The sequence below is a fragment of the Mirounga leonina genome, unplaced genomic scaffold (assembly GCF_011800145.1).
Source record: "Mirounga leonina isolate KUSES-001 unplaced genomic scaffold, KU_Mleo_1.0 Mir_82, whole genome shotgun sequence".
Classification (NCBI taxonomy): domain Eukaryota; kingdom Metazoa; phylum Chordata; class Mammalia; order Carnivora; family Phocidae; genus Mirounga; species Mirounga leonina.
In genome coordinates this window covers 17,171,275-17,187,677 of record NW_023270825.1, presented here as the reverse complement: position 1 = coordinate 17,187,677, position 16,403 = coordinate 17,171,275, and the positions used below count along the sequence as shown (strand labels likewise).

The window sequence follows — 16,403 nt, the reverse complement described above, 5'->3', positions numbered from 1 at the left end:
CATTTCTGCGGCTCTTTCTTCCCTTCCTGTCTTTCGGGACTTGCCAATATGCCCTCCAGAGCCACAGAGGACAGACATTCTTCTCTGGGCTCCTGTGGCAGCTTCTCTGCTCTGCCTGCCTGCCTGCCTGGGTTCGGCAGAGAATTAGTCACTGTGCAGAAGCTGGCTACAGATGCCCGTTAACACAGGGTTCTGAGCGGCGCTGAAAGCTGCTTTATGAGCCTTGCAGAGTCGGTGTGCATGTGTGCAGGGGCACGTTTGTGAGAAGACTGGGGTGTTGGGGCATCACTGGCCCGACCTTCATCAGGTCCTCTGTGTGGGAGCTATATGAGGCTTTTGTGCCCCCTGTTACTTTTCATTGCAGATGGGGCATTGTCCAAAAAAGCATGGACAGGGTGGGCTGGAAGTGCGGGGGACAGGGGTGGGCATGGGAAAAGCAATGAATAAAGATATAGGAGCACAGAGGAAAGGCAAGAGACAGGCGAGGATTTCTGTGGCACGGTGAAAGGGTATTTAACTTGGAGCCAGGGAAGGTGGTGGGCCTTCTACGGCCACTGCTGCCTGGCCCTGTGACCTTGAACCCTGCTTTCCTTATTTGTAAGATGGTGGTCTAAATAGGTGGAGGCAAGATGCAAGGGAGACATATGCTTGTCCAGCCATCTGTCATCAACACTCATTAAGTGTCTAGTCCCCGAGCCTTCCGAAGCCCTCCCTCCACAGGTCTGAGTGAGGTCAGTATCTCCCCTCTGGGTTGGAAGAGCAGTACTGCTTGTTCCAAAGTTTCATTTCTCTTACTAATCTTTTTCAGATTTGGTACATCCCAGACTGTCATTTTTCAGGACAGTATTTATATTATCAGTATGCTAATCCTGCCTTCCCTACTCAAAGGGGACTCCATAGTGTTCGGTTCTAATAGAAATACTAAAATTATCCTTATTTCAAAAACACGAAACTTATTTCTGACCACGAATATAAGACACGTTTATTTGCAGATACATAAATAAATCCAAAGTGAGAGAGTAAAGTAACCAACAGTTGTAATCTCAGTCCAGAGAATCATTTTGTGTGTGTGTGTGAGTGTGTGCATTACATACGCAGGAGGGTATATGTGGTGGGTATTTTATTAGGTATGCGATTACTTAATGTGTTATTTAGAGTTCCAGATTCTGCAAAATAAAGTTTGTTGAGATTAAGGATGGATGAATTTTAGTTTCTTCCTATTTAGGTATATCTAAATCATCAGAGATTTGACAATGCATTTGGTCCTGGAAGCTGTGACCAGATTTAGTTGAAGAGCTGGGAAACCAAGGATGGGCAGTTGTATTTTCTTTTCTTTTCTTCCTCTAACTTTTGAGGAATAATTGACAAATGCAATTGTATATGCATTTTCCTTTCTTAATGTTCTGTAGGGATACCATTGCTTCAGGCTTGCTGCTGTCAACAATAATGATAGCAAATATTTTTATATCATTTACCTCTTTGGCATTGGTCCCACTTGACACACACACATTTATATAACATATATACACATGTGTATGTTTTATATATATGCACACATACATATGATTTATATATAATTCTTTTTATAGACGAGGTAAGTGAGGCACAGAGAGGTTAAGTAACTTCCCCTCAAGTCACACAGCCAGTGAAGAGTGAGCCAGGCTTCAATCACAGGGTGCTGTGCAACTTGAACTTTTATCAACTCCACTGACCTCATTGACAATGCTGATGTCAGAAATAATGCTCAGTCAGTGGGCATAAAGTTTCCATTCTGCAAGATGAATAAGTTCCAGAGATCTGCTATGTAACTTTGTGCTATGTAACTTTGTGTGATAGTTAATAATAGAGTACGATACACTTAAAATTTTGTTAAGAGAGGTCTTATTCATTGTTCTTATTGCAATAAAATGAAATTAAAAAGAAAAGAAACAATGCCTGAAATAGGTGTTTCATAAACCTGATAAAACTCATCTCTACTTATATGCCAATTCTTCCACAGTTTAGGAATTGAAAATATGATGTTTTGTTCTATTTATTTCAAAGTAAAAAGTAAAAGATAAAATGGGGTCTTTGTTTAATTTTTTTTAAACAGTTGAAGTTAGAACACGAGTCAGGTAAATTCCCCTGGGCATGGTAGATGTGGAATCAATTTAGTAATGATCTTGTCATTTGTACAATGGGGCCATGGTATTTCTCAAAATCAGAAGGAAGAAGTTCACATCCAAAAGGTCAACACAGGAAGGTAAGCTGGTTCTCATGGAATTTAGGTGCATCAAAGTAATTCCCAGGTAGCATGTAAATGTTAACAATAGCAGATATTTTTTTTTTTCTTTTTTAATTATTGGAGTTGGCTTTCCTTTATAAATCAGTGTTCTCTAGTTTGGCTCTAGGGGAATCTCACTATTGTATATAACCAATCTCACTTGATATTTGGCCTTTGGTTACATCTTAGGTAAGGTGTTATAATTTCCGGTTTTATCATCAAATGAGGAAGCTCAGTTTATACTGTTTTCAAAATGATATTAAAAAAACACATTTACAGGGGCGCCTGGGTGGCTCAGTCGGTTAAGCGACTGCCTTCGGCTCAGGTCATGATCCCGGAGTCCCGGGATCGAGTCCCACATCGGGCTCCCTGCTCGGCAGGGAGTCTGCTTCTCCCTCTGACCCTCCTCCCTCTCATGCTCTCTGTCTCTCATTCTCTCTGTCTCAAATAAATAAATAAAAATAATAAAATCTTTAAAAAAAAACACATTTACATACTTCCAGGGTTTCAGAAAATAGGCAGAAATAGATGTTAAGCTTGAAACTGCTTGGTCATCCAGTTTGTAGATGGCTAAGGAATGAGAAAAAAAAGCAGAGTTCATCTTGGTCACACTAATTGACTCCGACAGCAGACAGCAGTGTGCCAACCACTCCAAAGAATTCTTGTGGACGAGCTACTTCTGCTGTCCGAGATTTTTCTTATGTGTTTTGTTTGCTCATTTGATGTATAATCTTGTGGTTTCTGGTCCCCTTCTCCATCTAAAGCAGAAAAACATATCGGATTCTTAGGTCATTTTAATTGGAACTTGCTCTCCAAGTCCTAACTATTTCAACAAATTAAAGGACTTGACTGGAATTCTTTTTTTTTTTTTTTTAAGTGAACACTTTGCTGTTACTCAAACCCTACCACAGGGTCAGCAGACAAATGCCATCTGTCTCTTTAGATGTGGTCACAGTTGACAGTTCAAAAGAACAAAATCAAAACACTTTAAGACCTGAAATCAAAACTCATCCTTGGAAGAAGAGCTCATATTTCAAAGATGATATTAAAATGTAATAATTTTAATATCCCTTTTTAGCATAAATTTTTCCTGATTAAACACTACCCATAAGGCTATATTGTTTTCATCATCCTTTTAGAGAGATCTCTGGAACGCCTGTGTGGTGAATGATGAGGAAACGTTCTAAACATGCTTTTATTTTAGCTTCCTTTTTTTTATTTTTGGTGATGGGATTAGATTAAAATATTCTGGAATGAACCACATTTGACTATTTGAGTCCTGAATTTTATTTTGTAGTACTGTTACAACTTGAAATGAGTGATTCCTGTTGTGGCCTTTTATGTTTTCTGTCTTCATGCATTGTTAAAAGAATGACACAGCACTGTTATTAATACAAATTAATAAAAAAATACTTCCAATCCAATCAGGCTTCCAGGAATTGGATGAAGTGCTTTGCTTGGATGATGTCGTACATTATCTTCATCCACCTTTCAAGATAGGTTCTGTTACATTACTATTTATTACCTTTATGCAGATCAGGAGACCTGGGCTTCCAGAAGGTCACTAACTTGTTTAGTGTTCTATGACTAGTTCAGGGTTTCTTCACAACAGTGCAATCGACAGTTTGAACTGAAAAGCTCTTTGTTGTGGGGTGCACTGCTGCTTCCTGCAGGAGGTTAAGCAGCATCCACGGACCCTACCCACCAAATACCTGTAGTACTCCCAGTCATGACTTGAAAATGTCTCCAACGTTGCCAAATATCTTCCAAGGGAGGGGGGCAAAATGGCCCCTGTTGAGACCTACTGCACTGGTTACGTGGTGGAGCTTGGGAATGTCTTAGGTTAATTCCCTTCCTCTTAGCTCCTCCATTGTACTGCTTCTGTCTGTTCATATAGCACATAGCTACAGCTCTCAGCTCTTCTTGCCTCTTTCTCTCCCCTGCCCTTTCTTTTTTTCTGAACTTAGAGTTTTTGCCCTTAGTAAGTGGTCACTATGTCTGCTTGTTCATCTCAATAATGGGCTAAGTGCGGTGATAAACACCTTCCTATTCTCTTTGTGGGTGTAGTCAGTTAAAAAAGGGGTAGGAGTCTACACATCCTGAAGACAATAGCACACGCAGAGCAGCATGCATGAAGAAACATACAGTGAGCATTTTTTAAATTGCTCATCTCACTTGCCTTGCTGAGTATATGCTTGGGTTATGTAGTAGTCATGTGTTCATGGAGTGGACTTCGAATCACTGTTGCCTGTGAATTGCTGACTGGCCTTGAGCAAGTCACTGAGTCGTCCATGTTTCCTCTTTTTTTGTTGTTGTTTTGATGAAATGAGAACCATTCTTCTATCATAATGCTTCTTACTTTTGATTTTGGAGAGTGGTGCAATGTTCACAGCAAAACACTTTGAAAAGAATTCTGAGGCATCCAATTTATTGAAAACTAAATGTAATTTTTGAAAGACAAATCATTATTCAGTGGAATTGATTTTCAAGATGAAATGGTGCATTTGTCCGCCATTGATATATAAAGTTGAAGAAAGCCAGGAGGTAGTGACACAAAGCTCTCCCAAGCTATCCTCAGCTTGGTTTCAGTTTTCTCAGGATTAAACACTTTTTCAGGCTTTATAGTCACTGAGGACTTGGACAAATATCATTTTGAAAAAATGGAATGAAAACACACATCAGTGGTGCCTTGATGTTGGTGTCATCTGTTCATTTGACAGAAGCTGAGGACATATCTTGCCCTCTTCCAGCGTAAGTGTGTTTGAAGTGCATTGTCCTGTGGGAATTCATTCTCCACAGAAAGTTTGCTGTGAAAAAGAGTCTGAACTCTGAGAATCTGAAGATGCACAGGCAGGGGAAGGACCACAGCCCTGCCTGTTGCTTGGTAGGTTACGGAACAGGTTCTTATTAGCACTTGAAGCGTAACTTAGGTGAATACTTAGGTGATCAGAAATCCCATCACCTTCAGCCTGCAAAATAACCCTCAAATTGTTCTTGTCAATTAACATATCAGATAGCTGAGAATAAAACAAACCTTTATATACCTAGGTTAGTAGGCGACTAAATGGTTCTCCTTATTGCTTTTGATTTACTGAGTGGCAGGTGTACGTGAGTACTTAATTTATAAATGAGATTCAGTTTTGTCTACTAAGTATATAGCATTTTTATTGCTTAATAAATATTTCTTGAGCTAAGTCCTGACTCTTATGGATGTGAGAAATAAAGGGGCATTATGCTTACATAGAATGCTATATAAATTTAATATACATTTATCTTGTTGTTTTAAACACATATAACAGTCAAGAAATGAATGACTCACTCCACTAAATTGAAATAACAGAGTAAATTGCAAATTGATTTTTTAAGTGTCAAATTAAATATCTGTCTACATAGTAGTTGATTTCACCCTGCCTGAAATGGGTCATTAAAATAGATGGGACAGGAAGAAAACAAAAATCTTCTATAAGATTTTTTTAAAGAAAACACGTGATAGGATAGATGGCTTTCTTATTTTTTAATGTTAATCAATACATTCTGTGACGACAGAAGAGAAAATAGAATAAGGAAATAGCTCTAGAAAAGGAAGGAGGCAGTTTCTCCTTTATTCTGCCTTTTACATCATCCCAGGGGCCACATCCCCACTTTCTCCCCCCATCCGGTAGCAGTTAGGCTGCATGTTGTGGGACACACAGCGTATAATGACCTCCTCCCTTCTTTCCATCTTTAACAGGTAAGAAGAATTGGTACACCCTTTCACCTTTGATGATAAAAGTGCATCAACTCAGAATAAGTGGGGTCTGGTATGTGCAAAGAAGTATTAGCTTACTTGCTCAGTCAAAAACTAACCACATGAATTTTGCACCTGTTCACGCAGGATGCCACGCAGAGTGCCCTGAGGGATCTAGACGTGGAGAATATGCTGCTTAGCCAGTTCCATGAGCTCAGGGCTTTCTTCACAGTCAATCCACAGTATTTTAAAATTACATAAATATTTCGCATAATATTTTCAAATCAGTGGATGGAAAATACACAAAATATGTCTTCATCTACTATATGTACTGCAGGCCAATTCACATCTGGATACAGGTAACATTTTCTTTCCTTTTAGGCTATATAGTTGCCACTGGCTTATACTCTGATTTGTTAAGTTGACGTTAACTTCAGAAGAAAGGAGGAAAAGATGATTTGATTAGATGTCTATATAAGATATCTAGATTAAGTTTTCATTTATTGGAGCATAGCTTTCAAATGGTTAACTAATGAGTTTTTAGACTTTTCTTGAAACTTCTACGTTTTTTTGTTTGTTTGTTTTTGTCATGCCTGTGTACTCTACTCTGTGTTGCTTTTGAAATTCCATGAAGCTAACAGCTGCCTCTTCCTCATGATATTCAAACTCTGTTTCTGTACCTCATCTCCTAGCTGCATGGCCTGTAGGTTAATTTAATGTTTACCAAACCTTTCATATGATTTTTTAAATACAATTGGAACCCTATTGATTTGATAAGATTGAAACATGTTGAGTCAAAAACAGTAGGTGCCAGCAGAATTTTAAATATGTCATGTATTTCTGGGGATTGGAAATATTGAAGGGATATTGTTGAATATAGTCTACCTGGGAACTAATTAATAATGTTTTATAGATTTAGGGCTCTTTACACCATTGCCCACCTTTAACTATTTCTTTTGGTTATTTAGCATTATTTACATGGCTCTTGTCTTGTATGTGGAATGTATGTGCATGTGTGTCTTTTGAGTATGATGTGTGCCTAAGTAGAGCTTCGTTGGACTGCTTCCTCTGGTATCCCTGTGCCCAGTTCCCTCCTGCCTGCAAGTCTCAGCTCAGATGTCCTGTTGAAAATGCACACACTCCAGAGTGCCTGGGTGGCTCAGTTGGTTAAGTGTCTGTCCAACTCTGACTCTTGGTTTTGGCTCAGGTCATGATCTCAGGGTCCTGGGATGGGGGCCCATGTTGGGCTCCGCGCTCATCGGGGAGTCGGCTTGAGGATTCTCTCTCCCCCTCTCCCTCTGCACCACCATCCCCTCCCACCCAACCCTGCCCCAGCTTTCATGTGTACACTATCTCCTAAATAAATAAATGAATCTTAAAAAAATAAATAAATAAAATGCACCCACTCAGCCCTTCATCACACACCCTAAATCCCTCCTACTGTAGTTGGTGCTCAATAAACAGTTGGGGATTTTTTCCCTGAGCTCTGAAAGAAGTTCAGCCTTTATAGTTGCCCCAGTCTCTGTCATTTCCATTTGAGGAATATACATGAGGCTTTTATGTTTTAGTACTTTTGATTCTAAGCCCCTCTCCTATTTACATTTCATATAATTCTGAAAAAACTAAAGTTTTCTTTATAGTTCCATACACACCCACACTAAATTAGTAGGAGATGTGTGTGATATGTCAGAACAACCCTGGGTTTTGGGAGTTGCATAAGCCTAGATTCAAGAGCTGAAGACTGATGGTTATAATCTGTGTGAATTTGAGCACATTGTTTCACTTACCTTAAATTTAATGTTTTGTTTTTGTTTTTTTGTTTTTTTAAATCTAAAAACTGGGTTAGTCATAATGACCTACAAGTGATTTGTGAAGATTAGTGGTAGGATGTAAAAAAATGAGAAGGTGGGCTTGGCATTAAGAACGTGCTCAGTAGTTGGTAGGCACACATTTTGAATATATATATGTATGCTTATTTATTTTATGTTTGTGTATATGCACATAGCTCTGAGAAATCATGGATTTCAAAGATACAGAAGAAAGAATCCTTTGAAGTCTATATGAAAAGAGCTTAGGAATTAATGTCCCTCTTTTATCCAAGCTATAAGTGCCTACCATGTTCAAAGAGCATCAATAGGATTAATATTCAGAATTTTCTTTGAAGTCCTAATACAGAAGGGCCTGGAAATGAAACCCATAGCTATTTCTATAGGGGGATAACTTCTTAATATCAAGTAACAGGCCCGGCGGGAAAACTAGGCCATTTCTGGTTCGCTATATTTTCCTGTTTTTACATATACATTCTCTTGGTGCCAGGAAGAAGGTTGAGAGGGTTTCAGTTGACTGGCAAGAGGTGAGTGTGTTCCTTGCTTGGTCTGGAGCTTAGAGTCAACTTCCACAAATCCCCTAAGGGTGGGCTTGAGGGCCTTTGAGAATTCTGCAGTTCGGATTGGGCTCATTTTCATTCATCTTCAGACAAGCTTTAGGCCTGCATCTCTCAGGAAATTTTAGTTCATTTTTTGACTGTTCAGGAAGGACCTTTTAAAATACTGCACAGGTCAGGGAGGTGGCATCTCCCCAGGGGCCAGGAAACGGCTCCTCTGAAGTCCAGAAGTGGTTTGTTTTCACGTGCTATCTACTCTTCCAGATCTGGAGAATGACCCAGAACCCGTCCGCAGGGATTGAGGTGGGAATGATCAGCCTTCATCTTCACAAGAAAGTTACAATGAATCAAGCATTTCTGTAAATATTAAAACAGTTGTACACACCTTTTTCATGTAGTTTGTTTTTGTTTTTGTTTTTGTTTTCTTCTTTTTGAGATGCTCTAGCACATTTGCTATTTGTCCTGCCTCTGTCTTGTAGATTCAGGAATCAAATGAGATTAGACACAAACACAAGACAGGCTTTTTTTGAAGTAACCTCTTCTTCTTCCTTTTCTTTCCTTTTTGTAATGTAGAAAAAGGACTTCAATGTGAATTTATTTTTTGAATTTTTCCAATGCACAAATAAATAGAATTTCAGACTGAAAAATTTTAAAGTAAATGAACCCATTATCTTTTGAAAGACTTTTTTTTTTTTTTTTTTTTTTTTTTTTTAGCATTTTCACTGTTTAAACTCTTTCTGCCTATCACCATGGTACCTGGGAGAATCTGGATATTTCATAGGCGAGCAGTTACCTTGCAACTGCACAGATCAGAACATGCTAGCGGTGCCTTGCTTGTTATGTGATGTGTCGACTTTCAATTGATTTTAAGCACACTTTAAATGGTAATGAGAATGCTGAGCTGGGAGATAGCATATGGCTTTAACAATTTGGTTCTAAGAAAGCAAGCAAACCTTTAAAAATGATAGCGTTTCATGATAGTGAAAGTCAAGGTGAAATCTGAGTGTTTGAATGACAAACTATTTCTTCCCTTTCTATTATTTTCAGCTGTGCCTTTGTTATATTTTATTGTGTTAATATGAAAAAAAATAAAGAGGAAAACCAAAATTTGCTATCGAAGTTTGGATCAAATTAAATATGACATAAGGCTTTGTTCAAAAGGTATGACTCCTTTGGTACTTTTGAACTCAAATCATCCTTTCAAGCAAAATTTAATATGAAAAGTCAATTAAAATATAATAAGGAAAACTGTAGTTCAAGGAGCTGGAAAATGAGAGAAAATGTATTCAGACCGTGAAAGAAAGATGAAGAGAAATATTAGCTATTTAGGCATGAACTACATTTATGTGTATAGCACTCAGTATATATTCTCTGATTAACTGGGAGAACTATGTGAGTAAATGAGATGAGCCACTTGGAGATATTTGCTTTCCTCATGAGGAAATACATCATGGGGGTATCATTCCTGAGTTTGTTTTCTTCATTTGTTCTACTAGATTTTACTGACTGCCGTTCCCAGTTAAATAACAAAAATCTGTGAAGTTATTTTTTTTTTCTTAAACTCTCCTATTTTCATAGTTTAAATTTAATCCTGGAAATAAAATGCAGTCGGTCTTTGAGAGATTTCAGGGCTTAAACAACTCGCGAGAAGTCCCGTCTGTTCACAGATTCACAGAGGCACCACGCTTCTCTGCAGTTCACTCACTCACTTCTACTTCTGCAGAAATCTAAAGATATTGGCGAATTTTACAGTCAGATGTGTGGCTTAAAATTATATACTGATAGGATGTTACAGCTGAATGGGATTGCAGAGAGGATATGCTCTGGTGGCATTTTTTACATCAACAAAATTGATTTATTTACACTCATAAATAAAATTTCTGCAGTTGGGAAAGATCTCCTCTGTTTTAGACTCAGGTTGGTAGCTCTATCCTTGTTACTATTTAAATGTAGTTATTGCCTTTGAAACTCTTTTACTCTAGTTACTTCATGTAGAACAGCTTACATCCGGTGATGAAAGTAATGATTATCATTTATTGTGCACTCAGTCCATTCAGGCCATTTACTAAGTAAACACTTTGTATAGATCCCCTCTTTTAATCTTTATACCCACGTTGTAAGGAATTTTTGGATTAGAGGAATTAAATGATTTGCTGAATGTTTGCCTGCCGCTCATTAATGACAGAGAAGGTGTCTGAACATACAAGTCTGTCTGACTCTATTTATTCATCCTTGAATTAAACACATTTCTTAATTGAGTAAAGTCATTCTACTGGAATTCTAAACTTCCTTAGATTTTCAAGTGATTTTAGATTGCAGAGTACAAGTCATACTTATCAGAACCCAGGTACTAGAAGCAGATTCAGGAAACCAAGTCTTCTCTGTCATCCTTCCTCATCAACACATTAGATTCGCTGTATGTATTGTGGGGCTTGGCTTCTGATGGTAACATTCAGATGCTGTGAGAAATTCCTTTAAATCTCAAAGCTAATTCTCAGTTGGACCCAACAGGTGGCACTCCATCCCTGGGACTCATGGGATTTTCAAGCTGAAAGAGACCTTAGGCATTGTAACAATCTTCTTCCTATTATGGTTTTAATACTCACGAAGAGAAATTAAATGACTCCCCTCAAGGCCACACATCTAGTTAGTGACAACACTAAGACAAAGACCCAAGTCTCTGGAATCCATGGCTTTACCTCTTTCTACTATTCAGACAGCCTTCCTTTAAAAAGTATTGTCGAGTAATAGATTTAATCATATACAACATATTTCATGCAGCTATACATCAGGGTGAAATAGGGGAAGTGGTTTTTTGTTTGTTTTAAATTCAGATGGCAAATGCAAACGGCTTTTGGCCCCATGAAACACTCTTGACTCAGTCGGCTAAAAATATTTTCCAGTGTCAGAGATGGCCATGTTCTGGTTGTTTCATCCCTAGACCATGCTCAAGAATAGTATTAATAACCACCATAAAGCTGGTGACTACCATAGATAAACCATGTTGCTATTGCTAATTTTTAAAGTAACTCTGTAAGGTAGATATCATTATCCCTGTTTACGGAAAAAAACATGACTCAGCTTAGTTAAATGATTTTTACAATGTCATATAGCTACTCATGAGAATATCCAGGAGTTGAACGCTGGTTTCTCTAACTATAAAGCTTACATGTTTCCCTCTATACCACGTTGGCCTAACAAAATTAAAGTTAATTAATGCTGAAGAATTATCAAGTACGTCTAACAATGCTACTCACAGCAAAATTAATTCCTCCTTCTTAAATTGCCTCTTGGACATTCAGTTTAACCATCATTCATCTATGTTTTCTTTCTCTCATCAGTGAGTTAACGAAAGCCTGTGTATTTTACACGTGAGGAAATCAGGTCACGGCAAGATTAAGTAACTCCCCTATGATCACACAGCCAGAAAGTGGCAAATCTGGGATTTCAATCCCAGAAGATACGCTGCATCCAGCTATGAAAAAGTTTAAATGACAGTATCTTCACAAGCAGTGGAAATAAAATTTTGAGTGGCGCAATACAATGATACTCTCAGGATATTCATGTAAGTAGAGAGTGGTTAGAAAGGAGAGACTGGGGACAAGGAGATATGAGACAAGTGTAGTTTAGCTCTTTATGGGGTTATCAGCCAATATATGAAGAGGGAGTTATAAAGGAAGAATTGACCTCACTAGTGACTCATGTGGGTGGTAAGTTAGGAGGAAGTAGAAAGAGTGGGTGCCACTACTGTGCGTAACTGAGGAGATTGTTGGTTGAAATGGAGTAGTCAGAAGAAGAGCGTGAGAGATTGAAGTTCCAGATGGATGTATGGATGCTAATGTCTGTGGGTTTGGAAATCAGTTCAGATGTATCAATGTTGAACTGGGTTGAAGATTTGGAATCCAGCTTTATACATTTAATCATGTATTAAAGAGAAGGATCATGAGGGTAGATCTATAAGGACTGTCCACATTTTGGGGGTTGGGAGAAAAACAGATGTGGTCAGAAAAGTAAGAAGAAGACTAAGAAGGTATCAGAGAAACTGATGGAAGGGAGAGTTTAGGGGGTAGCAACAGCTCAGGAAGGCAGTGAAGAGACAGGGAGAGAGGCTGATGTGCCGAAGGGAGCACGCAATGAGATTTAAAGGAAGCAAAACATGAAAGAGACCACCTGACAGAATGTGGCCCAGGGCGGGCAGCACTCTGACAGTCCCAACCCATCAGGGCCGGGTTGAACTCACCCTGGACTCATAGACCATTGTTGAGCCATTTTGTCAGCATTGCTTACAAGCCCCTTTGAACTTTAAATGGCACAGCATGATCCTAATAAAGAGGTCCTGGAACACAGCCAGGCTGCCAGGACTAAAATTATGTTCAAGATCACCAATTCCCTAGAGAGACTGCAGGCCTCTGGATAATGGAAGACAGTAGGCTGCCTTAGCAGCTGGGTAATGGCAAGCCACAGTGGATGGATGGCCTGGGGAGAAAAGCCCTAAAGATCTTTCCACCCCAGAGGAAGGAGCATAACCTTGGGATGAGAACACTTGGGTTTAAATCCCAGTTCTGCTACCCACTACCTAAATAAGGTTAAACAAATCCCTGGAACTGCTGGAGCCTCAGTTTTGCCATTTATAAAATGACCCAATCAGAATACTTGTCTTCTAGAGATGGGAAGATCAAATGAGATGTATGGGGGAGTACTTTGTAAATTGCAAATTCTATGCAAATATTATCTCTTCCTTAAGTATCATTATTATTGGTAAAGCCACAGAGATGTGGATAGCTAAGAGACAGTACTAGCAGGATGATTACCCTGTATCTCAGAAATGTACTTGTCCTTAAGTCCACCATAGAATGTTCTGAATATGAGGCTATACAAAAGGTTGTTCCTAGAAGTCAAGTAGAAGACATTAGTGTCTGTGACAAATTGTGCTTCTTGGTCTATATGGAGGAAAGGCTTTTTTCACAATAGACATTTGAATTTTTTAACCATATCTAAAATTTATCATTAAATACTTATTTTTAGGAGTGCCTGGGTGATGCAGTTGGATAAGTGTCTGACTCTTGATTTCAGCTCAGTTCATGATCTCATGGTTGTGAGATTGAATCCCACATCAGGCTCTGCGCTTAGCATGGAATCTGCTTGAGACTCTTTCTCCCTCTCCCTCTGCCCCTCCTGCTTGTGCTCTCTCTCTCTCTCTCTAAAAATAAATAAATCTTTAAAAATAAATAAATAAATAAATGAATAACTAAATAAATAATCAGTAAAGGGTAGAGAAGTGTATTTTGTGGGTATAAATATATTTGCATATATATACGCGCATACTCTGTAAATGCATATAAAATTTTACATGTTTGTTACACAAAAATATACATATACCTACCTGATTTTCTTTGCTCTAGCTTACAAAGCTGTCTTTTGAAACGATGATACATTTATTCCAGTTTCTCAAAGTAACCGTCTTGCTATAACAACCTTGGAATAGTCCCTGTGCTCAGATTTGGAGTTACAGCTGCAGAAGCATTCCTGGTATGCTCCCGGCTCTTCTCTGAAGAAGGCTAGATGGCACTTCCGATTTCATTTAAGCACCCTGGAGCTCAGAGAACAAATTGGAGAAATCAGGATTGATTACATTCTGTGCTCTCTTCGTCTTCATCAGGATTTGTCCAAAGCCAAGTTAGAGTTTTCAAAGTGAGAGTAGCTTAAGGGGGCTCTACATTCAGTACAGAAGGCTGTGATTTGGTAAAAGCTCCAATTATTATGAAAAGTAAAATGGAAAGGGTGAGCATAATTTTGCTTTAAGAACCATACCTTCACATCAGTGACTTCATTTGCCCTGTAGCGGAATGGATCTGTCAACTTATTTATTAGGAAACGAGTTGCTACAGTGTCATAAATGGATGGCATATCCTTTGATGTATGAGAATTCCGTGTAGAGATCCTTCATTCCTCTTGAAAAGGAAACTAATAACCATTTGGAAGATATATATGCCATAACCCCAGATGAATGATCATCTCTGTTCTTTGGTTTATTTTGAGGGGTGTCTTGAGGTGATTTTCTTCTTTATGACTAGATGGGGAGTTGGAAAATGAAGCTAGTCTCAAATGCCACTTTCTTTCCAAGTCCTTCAGGTATTCCCAAATATCCCTCTTTCTTACCAGCCTGGATATAATTTTGTTGATGCCTCTATTTATGGCATTTATGACCTTCTGCCTTCAATTATTCATTTATCCATCTTCTTTGCCTTCTTCTCTCCTAAGTAACATGCAGGCAAGGACTTGAACTGATTTATTTCTGAATTCCCTGAAGGCATTTAGTAATTCCTTCCACTTAGCTTTTGCTCACTTGGTAGAGGCTGCAGCTGTTCCAATGAGGTAAACCCCAGAGAACAGTACATAGAGGCCTCTTTGCTTGTGTCTGTAGGGAAGACGAAAGTTGAGGTTCTGGGCATCGATTATTAAGAGGAGAAAAAAAAATCCTTTCTAGAATAATGGCATTGACTGAATAACTGATAAGCTCAAAACTAGCATATAAAGAATGACCCTGTCTTATTGTTCATTGATGAGTAAAGCCCTCTGCTTGAGGACATGATATGGCCAGATAAATAACTTCTGATAGAAGATGAAGGGATTCCCTCTTTATTTTTCCTTCTCTTGTCTTTTTGTCAGATCTTGGCAGGTAATTGAGAATCTGGATTAAGAATGGAGAAAAGGTCAGAGAGTAACATTGTACAGATTTCTGCATAACAAAAAGAGCCCCTCCACTGTTTTTGATGGGACTATTTTGGCTGTGTTCAAGCATACTGCTTTTCTTCAAGCTCATATCATTGCTTTCATTAATATCACTTCTATGAACTCAAGAACTTCAAAAGCTACTTTACCTAAATTAATACCACTGGGTTTTGCTGTTTTGTTTTGTTTTTTTAACATTTTTTGTGGTTGATTTTGGGGGATGAAATGCGTTGAAAAATTGTCACTTATTTTAACATTGGGAAGAAGCTTAAAGAGAAGTGAGTCCAGCTCCTTCCATAAGGTTGTGTATGACACAATGCCTAGGAAAGTTAAGAGACATGCCCGTCCTGATGGGACATTCAGGAATAAAATCAGGATCTCCAAAATCTTACCCAGGTCTTCCTTTAATTATACCTTATTTCATGTGTTTTCCACTTGTTTCTCTCTTGTCTGTAATCTTCTCTAATGTGCATATTTATTTAGCCAATAAGGTTGTGAAATTTTCAAGGACTTGGATCATATCTTTCACTTCTTTTGACCTTACACAAGCAAGCCTGAGTTTTTGAACATTGTTATTCACAGTAGGTCACACTTCAAGAATTAATGGTGGCTGTAGGCAGCATTTATTTGCACAAATTGGTGTGGATAAAGAAATTGAGAGAGAGTGGGAAAACTACCAAAAGGGGAAAAAAAAAAATCAGAAACAAGATGAATAAGCCTAAGGATTGTTTTTAAAACTGAGAAGGATTTCTTTTTGTTCTTACTGTTTTTGAAATTGGACTAATGGCAGAGGAAATAAAAAGATGCAGATAAACTAAATTGCTCTAAATCACTGCAGTTCAGAACAGTGCTAGAGAAATACCTTCAAAGAGGGTTTAGAAAATGGGAAAGAAATTAGTCTTTCCTGCTGTGTGTGTGTGCAGAGGGGTGGACCAGGGGGATTAGGAAAGAAAATGGGAAGACCACAGTGGCCCTCCCAGCCTTGGTCTGGCTGTCAGTGCTAGTTAGTGAAGACAGGGCGCTTTGACATGACACGGAGGGTTCAGAATCATCACAGATCAAAAAACCACCACTAAGAATTCATAGCCCTTTTGGAGCCTAACTGCAGTGCACCTGATGAATAATTCAGGTAGTTAGAAGTGCCTGGGTAGGGTAGACTTTAAGTGTGCTTTTTCATTTTTTCCTTTAATAACATCCCAGACTTTCCACCTGATTTAATTAAATTTACACCCTCCTTTCAATTGTCTTCTTTTTCTTTCTTTCTTTCTTTCTTTCTTTCTTTCTTTCTTTCTTTCTTT

General features: G+C 38.5%; 1 protein-coding gene across 5 annotated transcripts in view; it reads left to right on the top strand.

The window, feature by feature from the left end:
* The window catches only part of FLRT2 (fibronectin leucine rich transmembrane protein 2), a 92,472-nt gene that overhangs the window by 52,539 nt on the left and 23,530 nt on the right, over positions 1-16,403 (top strand). Inside the window, exon 1 of one of the 5 annotated variants that reach the window (XM_034993078.1) lies at positions 9,079-9,534. The exons of the other annotated variants lie outside the window; for them this stretch is intronic. The gene's annotated coding sequence lies outside the window, so the exon portion shown is untranslated. Of the gene's footprint in view, positions 1-9,078; positions 9,535-16,403 lie in introns of those variants that run through there. 5 annotated transcript variants of the gene reach the window in all.